At 37.7% G+C, this 9187-nt stretch overlaps 1 non-coding gene across 1 annotated transcript; it reads right to left on the bottom strand.

Annotated features, from left to right (window-relative positions):
• Positions 1-470: 470 nt before the first annotated feature.
• LOC142182358 (small nucleolar RNA R71) lies at positions 471-577 on the bottom strand. The gene has a single exon (XR_012711194.1). It is a non-coding gene; the product is annotated as a small nucleolar RNA R71 (small nucleolar RNA).
• Between the last annotated feature and the right edge of the window lie 8610 nt (positions 578-9187).

Here is a 9187-nt window from a genome sequence, read left to right as displayed (position 1 = left end):
GGATGCTGATGAAGTAGCTATTAGAGATGTCCTGATTATTTATGAAGAGGAGAGGGCTCGGAAAATTGCTCAAAATCAACCCTTGGGTGCAGACTAGTTTGGAAACATAGCTCCTGGTGCAGGGAGACCACTTGGCGATTATGCTAGACCAGATAACAACCAAGGATTATCAAGTATTAGACCACCTCCAGTTGCAACTAATAATTTTGAGTAGAAGCAAGGGTTGTTGTGTCTTCAGAGGAAAGCAAAACGAAGATCCAAACAACCATCTAATGGACTTTGAGGAGATAATGAACACCTTTCAATACAATGGTGTGTCACAAGATTTAGTTTATTTAAAGGCATTCCCCTTCACACTCAAAGATGATGCAAAGTAGTGGCTTCGAGGCTTGCCCTAGGGATCAACTAGAACATGGGAGGAGATGACCAAAAAATCTCTTGATAAATATTTCTCCTCAGCTAAGACGAGCAAGTTTAGAAGAGAAATTCATAACTTCTACCGGAAAGATACTGAAACTGTGTTTGAAGCTTGGGAGAGGTTTAAGGAATTAGTTGGAAGGTGTCAACATTGCAACTCCAAGATTTTTGGGATGGATTGACACTGGCCTTACATAGAACATTGAGCAATGCAGCGTGAGGCCCGTTGATGAAGAAGACTCCGGAGGAGATAGTCACAATTCTAGATGAGTTGTATGAAGATGCAAACCAGTGGCCCTCTGAGAGTGCTGAAAGAAGAAGATCAATTGGTGTTCACTAAGTTGATGCTAACACATCTATGCAGGTACAACTGGATGCCACAACCAAAGAAATAAGGAGGCTAACCTTAGCTTCGATACAAAGTGAACCTCATGCAACATGTGATATATGTGGAAGAGGACACCCTACTCATGAGTGTCAAGCCTCAATGGAGGAAGTGAATATCGTGGGAAACTATAACGTTAATAATGGTGCAGAAGCACCCTGGTTTTTCATGCAGTTCACCTGGAGGTACCGCTAATGCATGGCAACAAAACAACCCTAAAATTCAAGGACAATCTAGGCTCCCAAAATCAACATAGGCAGCAGTTTCAGCCTCAACAATCCAATCAACCTGGTCTAGAAGATATGATGAAATCCTTCATTCTCAAGACAGATGAGAGGCTATATGCTCATGGGGCAGCAATTCGAAATCTAAAGAAGCAAGTGGACAAATTGATACTATATTGTCTGAGAGAATTCCAGGAACTCTCCCAGCTGATATTACGAGAAATCCCACAAAAATGGTGAATGATGTGACCTTGAGAAGCAGGCAAGTGTTGAAGGATCCCACTCCAATCCAAAAAGAGGTGACACCTAATAAAGAAAGTGGGAAGGAGCTGAAAATTGAAGATTATAAGAAGAAGAAAGGCAAGAGAGGAGTCGAGAAAAAGAAGAAGGAGGAAACTTCAAGTAGGGAGGAACATGATGTGTGCGAGCACATGCTTGCTCTATCGTTTCCCAAAATCTATATAGAGAAAAGCTGGACAAGCAATTTGAGAGATTCTTGGATACGCTGAGACAAGTTAATATAAACCTGCCATTCATAGAGGTGCTCTCACAAATGCTAGCTTATGCCAAATTCTTGAAGGAGATCCTGACAAAGAAAAAAAAGATAGAAGAGACTTCAGTGGTCATGCTCACAGAGCATTGCAATGCAATATTGCAAAACAAACTCCCACAAAAGTGTGGAGATCCAAGGAGTTTTACGACACCTTTCTCTTTAGGCACTCTTAATTTTGATAAATATTTATGTGATTCTGATGCCTCAATTAATTTAATGCCTTTGTCCATTTACAGGAAACTAGAGAATGAGCTTGGAGAGATAAGGTCAACACCAATATCTTTATAGCTGGCAAGACCAAACGACTGTGATACCTGAGGGGATAGTTGAAGATGTATTAGTTTAGGTAGATAAGTTCATAGTTCCTGTAGATTTTATAGTGGTTAAGATGGAGGAGAATAAGGAGATACCCCTAATCCTAGGAAGACCATTCTTAGAAACGGGTAGAGCAATATTAGATATACACGAGAGAAAGCTCATGCTAAGAGTGGGTGACAAGACTGTAACTTTCGAGATAAATGTAGAAACAGGAGTGAAAAAGGAGAAGCCAGCTGCAAGTGTTGAGTGGAAGGTGAAGAGTTCAAAAGAGAAGACCCCAGTGATAGAAAAGACAAGTGTTAGGTGTACCACAAGTAGGTTGAGAAGAAGCTGTCTGAATTTATGTGCGCACTAGTTCAGGCGAGAAGAATGAAGCCCGATTTTGATTCAGACCCCGACTAGACATTCAGGGAAGTTTCCTCTACCTTATGTTTTTTAAGTGTAATGGGGACATGCCACAACTTAAAGTGTGGGGTGAGGGATATTTTTATATTGTATGTATGTAAGTTTTAGTTTTGTGCTTTTGTTAGTTTTAGTTTTAGTTTTTGTTAGTTGTAGTACTAGAGATAGAGAAAAAAATTGAATCTTTTTTAAATTGTTTTTGATTTTTCCCGATGATAGATATCATATTAACATGTTTCTTGAGGGATTAAAGTTGAAAGAAGAAAGATAATTAAGATTTTCTTTTGTTAGGTAATGTAATAATTCCCCCTTGATTTTTCTTTGTGATGCGGTTCTTTTTTAAGGGTTTTGTTTGAACCGGGTGTAGTTAGTTTTTATTTTTGTTAGGAGTAGAAAAACTTGTACTATGATTTGAAATTGAAGCAATATCTCTTGATTCTATTGTACCTTGAGAATAGTGAGTGCTTTAGTTTTGACGCTTAGGCTCAATTTTTGACTCTTGTATAAGTACCTTATATTATATGATCTGAACTTTTCTTAACTAATTTGACTAGAGTGTCTTGATGAGTCCAATCCTGAGTGAGTTAGGTGTCATGTGTGTGGTAGGTTTGTGTTATTCTATGTATTGCATTTGATATCTAGAACTTTCCACGTGTGTTTGCAAAGTGAAATAGTAGTTTTATTCAGTCTTGGAAGTGATATAGGCAATTTTTTGTTGATCCAATTATATGTGTTACCTACCTAACTGTTATGTATCGTAGTTAACCCATTTGAGCATGTAATCCTGTTTCTTTGGCAACCATATTACAAGCCTTACCTATTTGTTTTAATTGACTATCTATTTGAACCCTATATCTCATGAGCACTTGAAATCTTTATGAACTTTATAAAAGTTAAAGTGTGGGGTGGGTGGTTTGGCTTTTGAGTGGAACTATTGAAATAAGGAGAGAAGTGCAATGTTTTGAAAAAGTAAGAGCCACTTGAATTGGAAAAAAGAAAAGAAAAAAATTAGTTGTATTGTTGTGACAAATATTCTTTGATAGTGGTGACTCTTGATGTAATTGTGCTTAAAGAAGTAGAATGTTAATGCATATTGATGTGAATGTGGAGTTATGGTTTGACACAAGTGTGGGGTTTTGAATGCTAAAATGTATGTATTAAAGTGCTTAGGGAGGTGTAGTCACTCTTATATCTAGATGTATCCTACCCGTCCCGCATATTACATTACAACTTATTAAAGTCCTACTTGATCCTTGACTAAATGAGCTCGATTAGTACAGTAGTACGCTACGGGCAAGCCTATGGTTCATCTTTTGTGGCATATGAATGTTGTTTCTGAGAGTGAGTGAATTCTTTCTATTTGAAATTCTAGTTGTTTTTAAATTTTGTTGTGTGTGGAACTACTCTCTTTTGTTGTGTGAGGGCACTTGATTCATGAAGGAAAGGTAATATCATCAACCTCTATGTTAGAGTAATTGAGCGGGTTGTGAATAATGTGTAGTACTTGTGAGTCAAACCTTGAGGCGAGGATGTTACACTATTGTGCTTAGTCTATTTTAAATATTCTTGGTGTAATAAGTTAGGAGAGTTGTTTAATAAGGTCATGTCTATATAAAGTGTAGTTTGATTGCTCAAGGATGAGCAATGGTTTAAGTGAGGGGTGTTGATGGTAGGCTATAATCCCGTATTTTAATCGTTTATTGCACTTTAATTTACTGCACCTTAATTGTGTTTGCTTTAATCGCTAGTGTTTTGTATTGATTTTCTGTATTATGCCTTGTTGGAGTGATTTTGATTGATGTAGATGTTGTGGAGCTAATTCTAGCTTTGAAGTCTGATTAAAATCCCAAGGGATTAAGCCGGGATCACGTTCGGGGGTTGCGAACCACATCTGGATATCAAAAATTAAGAAAACACCGGACTTTGAGAAAAATGCACAGCCACGTCGTGTGGGGCACCGCATATGTGCAAAAATGCTGCATGTTGAATTTTCAAGCTCCCTGATAAACCCCACTACCACACCACATGGCGCATCGCCCCATGCGGCGCGCCTGTACAAATTTTACAGAGTAAATGTCCTATTTCGTGGAGAAAAAGGTATTTTCGTCTAGGCCTGACTCTACTAGGTATAAATACATGTAAAAATATTATTTGGAGGACTTTCGACACATCTTAGACCTAAAGAAGCTAAGGAGGAGGGGGATAAGCAAAAATATAAGGATTTCCTCATTCAATCCTCACTCATGACAAGAGTTTGGATCATTTTATGTTTTACTTTAACTTAAACATATTTGTTATGAATTACTCCATATCTATGGAGTAGTTCTCTTAGGAATTGATGGATTTGGTGCTTTGATCTTTGTTTGTGGATATTAACTCTAGTTTTATATATTGAATCGTTTTGGATGTTTTAATCGTTGCACCTATATTCACTTGTTCATGTAATCGAGAGAGGTATAACTTGTGATATTTTTGTATTCTATTTTGTTGGTTGAATTCATTAATTCTTCTTAGTAATCGAAAGAGGCTAGCTGAATTATTGATTAAACCTAGTTAGGAGGATAATTGAGGGAGGTTTTTCTAAAGACCAATTCACTACGAATTCTTGCATATCTTTACCGAACCTAACTTAGTTCATCTTGTGAGGTTGAGACTTAATCGAGAGAGGAGTTTCTACTAAACGTTTGAACTAATAATCAAGTGAATTCGAGAGATTCACTTGAATATTAGAAGTGAATTAACTAGAGTTAAATCCCAAACAATTATCTTGCACCTATCCTATCATAGCCCTATGTTTTCCCCATTGATAACCTTCTCTGATCATTACTTGCGTTGATTGTCATTAGCCAATAGTTTAGACTCTTAGTTAAATTTAGTTTTAATCACACAAATCTCATTTATTGATCAACTTGGATAGAAATCTAACTACGAACTACGATAATATTGTTTAACTCCAATCCTTGTGGATATGAAATTATATTTTACTATATTCGACTAGCGAGCATATTTAAGCATGTGTTTTATGCTTGTCATGTAATGAAGTATAAGTGTTGGTATTTGGAAAACATGTTTTTCTCTCGTAACTATGAACTTGTAATATTTGGAAATTGTAAAATGAATATCCTTTGAGTAATGGAAAAAGAATGTGGAATACTTTACTCTTCTCATGTCTATCTCTTGTTACCGATTCTTATATTGTGGTATCATTGTTCATGGGTAAGGTTGGGTAGAAGGCATCAAGTAGGATTGCTTGATCGGGGTATCTCAGTTGAGCAACGGTCGCGTGCACAATGGTTGGGGTGTGACAAACTTGGTATCAAAGCCTAAGGTTTTAAAATGTCCTAGGATGTCTCGGAGGTGTGTCTAGTAGAGTCCTTCTTATCGGTGTGTTATCGACCGCATCTATAATTAGGAGGTTACTTGGACATTTAGGAATGTCACCCTTCTTTGATATTCAACATCGTGCTAATTTCCTCGTCATGTCTCATTTTCTAGATGAGTAATACAAGAGTTCGAAGTAGCAAGGAGGGAATGACCCCGCCATTGAATCTATGGGAGATTGCGCAAGAGTTCGTTGGGAGAATGGGTCGAACTGTGAAGGGATTGGCAGAACTTGTTGCTAGGGGGAAGTGTCCTTGTTCCTATTAATATCACGGCGCCATCAGATCATGTGGTGAGAGTACCCAAGAAATGAAAGAGGGTTGTTGGTACCAATAAGCCGGATTGTTTGATTTGTAATAATCACCACTTGGGGAGATGTTGGATGACTCTTTAAATATGTTATGGTTGTGGAAAGAGGGGGCACAAGAAGAACAAATGCCCCAGGTTGGGTGCACCTAGCCCGGTCTGCCCGATATGTGGGTGGGAACATTTGGCGTCATGTCGTGAGCATGCTTAAGAGCGTGTTAGGGGTGGCAGGCTCGGGAAATTCCAAAGGCCCACACAACAAACTGGTACAAATATTGTTACTCCCACGGTGAAGGCCTGGAGGAAGGATAAGGGGGATGCTTATGATGTATGCAAAAATAGTACATATCAGGTCAGTAGGGCGAGTCAGTTTAGCGGACCTCATCCCCATTGCATTAAGTGTAAGAGATGTCATTTGGGGGTATGTCACTAGGGTACCAATATATGTTATGGATGTGGAGTCGAGGGTCATTAGTTAAGGCACTGCCCTATCAACCTAAAGTAACCAAGTAAGTCACTCCTTAGTACATCATTGTAAACACCGCATAATATTTCTTGTTGTATATGTACATATATGTTAAAGAGCCTACATAAATATGGTCTTAATAATAAAATGAATCACAAAACATTGCATGTACCTACTTTTTGAACGATATGCATTATTCGTGAAGCCTCCTTATCACAATTCTCTTATTTACAACCTCTTGAGGAATTGAGTTCTATAGTGATTTCCTTGAAATGAGTTATAGCCCTAGGTTAATACTTCCCACTTGCTTCCCTAAATTCTCAACAAAGGACTATACCGGATGAATTTATTATAGAACCTTCTGATTTAAATAGATAACATGTGCTCACTTGTGCATGCACCATCATAATGTTTACCTATATGGTATCGAATCTAATGTAAGACATCCTAGTGTTGAGATCTTTCTTGAGCCACACACACACACACACACAGAGACACACTCTCCTGTGTATGTGGCTCATACAATTTGAATAGTCACTTTACTTCATTGTGAACACTATCATGAACCATTTTCACTGTCTAGTAACATAAGTTCATGTCTCAGTACCTATCATATGTGTACATGTCAATTGAAATCGTCACTTGTCCGCATAAAAGTCTCTTTGAAATTTGAGATCCTTACAAATTCGTCATAGGAAGATCTTTTGTTTGCCCATCTCAGTATAACTTTCAATCCACCTAGATCATACCTCAGTGAGTAACTCACTTCGTTCCTAGTATTGTAGTGGCTCATGACATGGTCGGGTACTGCAGCTTGAGAGTTATAGCGGAAACATGTCTAGTTTATAACAAGTGTTCATTTTCTATTTACACCTCTACAATGTGTTATGACTGTGTTCCTTAGTTAGTAAATCCATTGTGCTAATTTCCCTACACTTTTTGGATAACCATGAGAGATCGCGTCCTTCTATATGTCGTTGTAACACTTCTTTTCTCATATTGATCCTTAATAGGCTCTCCATCAAGACCAAACAAACCTTTGGGGTTATCAAAGCACCATGTCTGCTTTTCATGTTTTTCCCCATCCTTCATTAGCATCTGGGTACTTTTCAAGTCACGAGACCCCTGGCGAACTCATTATGAACATTCACAAACCTTCCATGGTTACTTTATAGTGCCTCCCTGGGTTCCATTATCTTTAAACACATGGTTTCTAGAATCATTTACTATGCCATTGTCATGTACGAAGAGTTTACTATCCTAAGCATTCCATATCCCTAGGTGGATTTGAATTCTATTGCCTTTCTCCCCGGTACATCATGTTAACCATTAGAACCTCTCTAATCCATGCATGATTTAATCCCAATATTAATATGTCCTAGATACATTGTTTCACTCATTTATGGTTGAAGTTAAGTAGCCTTACTGTGACCTTTCCCTCCACACTGTAGGTGGATTTTTCAGATTTTTGCACATATCATGAGCATACTAATTGGAAAGACAAGTTTATCGCATCTCTAATCGTCTCATATAATATCAACTATCACGAAGGGTTAAGTTGTTATAATAATAACCTCACAAGTGTTCAACCTCTTTTTCAACCTCGTAGGCTTGTGGCATAGATTCCTTGTGTCAGTTACTGATAATAGTGTAATGGAACTTCATGTATTTTTGAAACCTCTTGTAACACCTCCTTCTTTACCATCGAGGGGTATATAAGGGAGTTTTTCCAATTAAAGTGACATAAATCGATATGGGATTATTTTAATTATTTCAGAGCCGCCATTCGGGATATTTATTGTGGTGTCCCGAGTCACCGATTTATTTCAAATCCCAAATTGAGGAAATTTGACTTTATTCAAAAGTCTGCGAACCAGAAATTCTAGATAAGGAATTCTGTTAACCCGGGAGAAGGTGTTAGGCATTCCCGGGTTCCATGGTTCTAGCACAGTCGCTTAAACTATTAGAATTGGCCTATTATCCGATTTATTACATGTTTTAACCTATTGTGCATTTTTAGCTTTAGAATTGCTTTTAATTAATTTAAACCGCTTTTAGGAAGATTTAATGTTATTTAAAACACGTCTCAAACCACGCTACATGAAATGCACCCGCGGTTCACGACACATTCTATTTAACATTGTTTGAGAAATTGAAATTGGATCACATGAAATGTACACCCGAATTTAGTAATTAAAATCACAACTACATCACGGGAACCATACCTGTAGCTATGATTGAATTATTTAAAGAATGCACCTAAAGCAACTACGAAAGTTCAAATTAATGACATTTATGAGGGCTATGGAGAGTTTAATTGATGGCACACCTCAATCTTTAAGAAGGATTAACTCTTGAATTAATTTCATGAGGGCCATGGGTTAAGGGGTTTTATGGCACACCTCACTTTGATTTCAACTAAAGGAGATTATTTAAATAAGGTTAAGATCCTAATTGATGCTTAAATTAGAATTTCCTTAACTTAAAGCTAAGCTCTTTTGAGTTATCTAAGGCAAGTTGTTTTGGGTCAGGGCGCCAAAATTGGGCTAAACCCAGGAGAATTCAGCTTTGAAAAGCTGACTTTTGGGCTGCAGACTTGGGCCCAGAAGAACGAAAGCTCTAAGGTCCTGACTTCGTTGGATTTTAACAGAATTTCTGCCCATATTGGGCTTCAGGCGGGTCCAATTACTATATGTGTTCTAGTTGGGGCCTATCTACCTTTACACTTAACTAAA

Source organism: Nicotiana tabacum, chromosome 6 (assembly GCF_000715075.1).
Source record: "Nicotiana tabacum cultivar K326 chromosome 6, ASM71507v2, whole genome shotgun sequence".
Taxonomy (NCBI): Eukaryota; Viridiplantae; Streptophyta; class Magnoliopsida; order Solanales; family Solanaceae; genus Nicotiana; species Nicotiana tabacum.
Note: the sequence above shows the minus strand (reverse complement) of the source record. Positions and strands in the feature narration are given on the sequence as shown.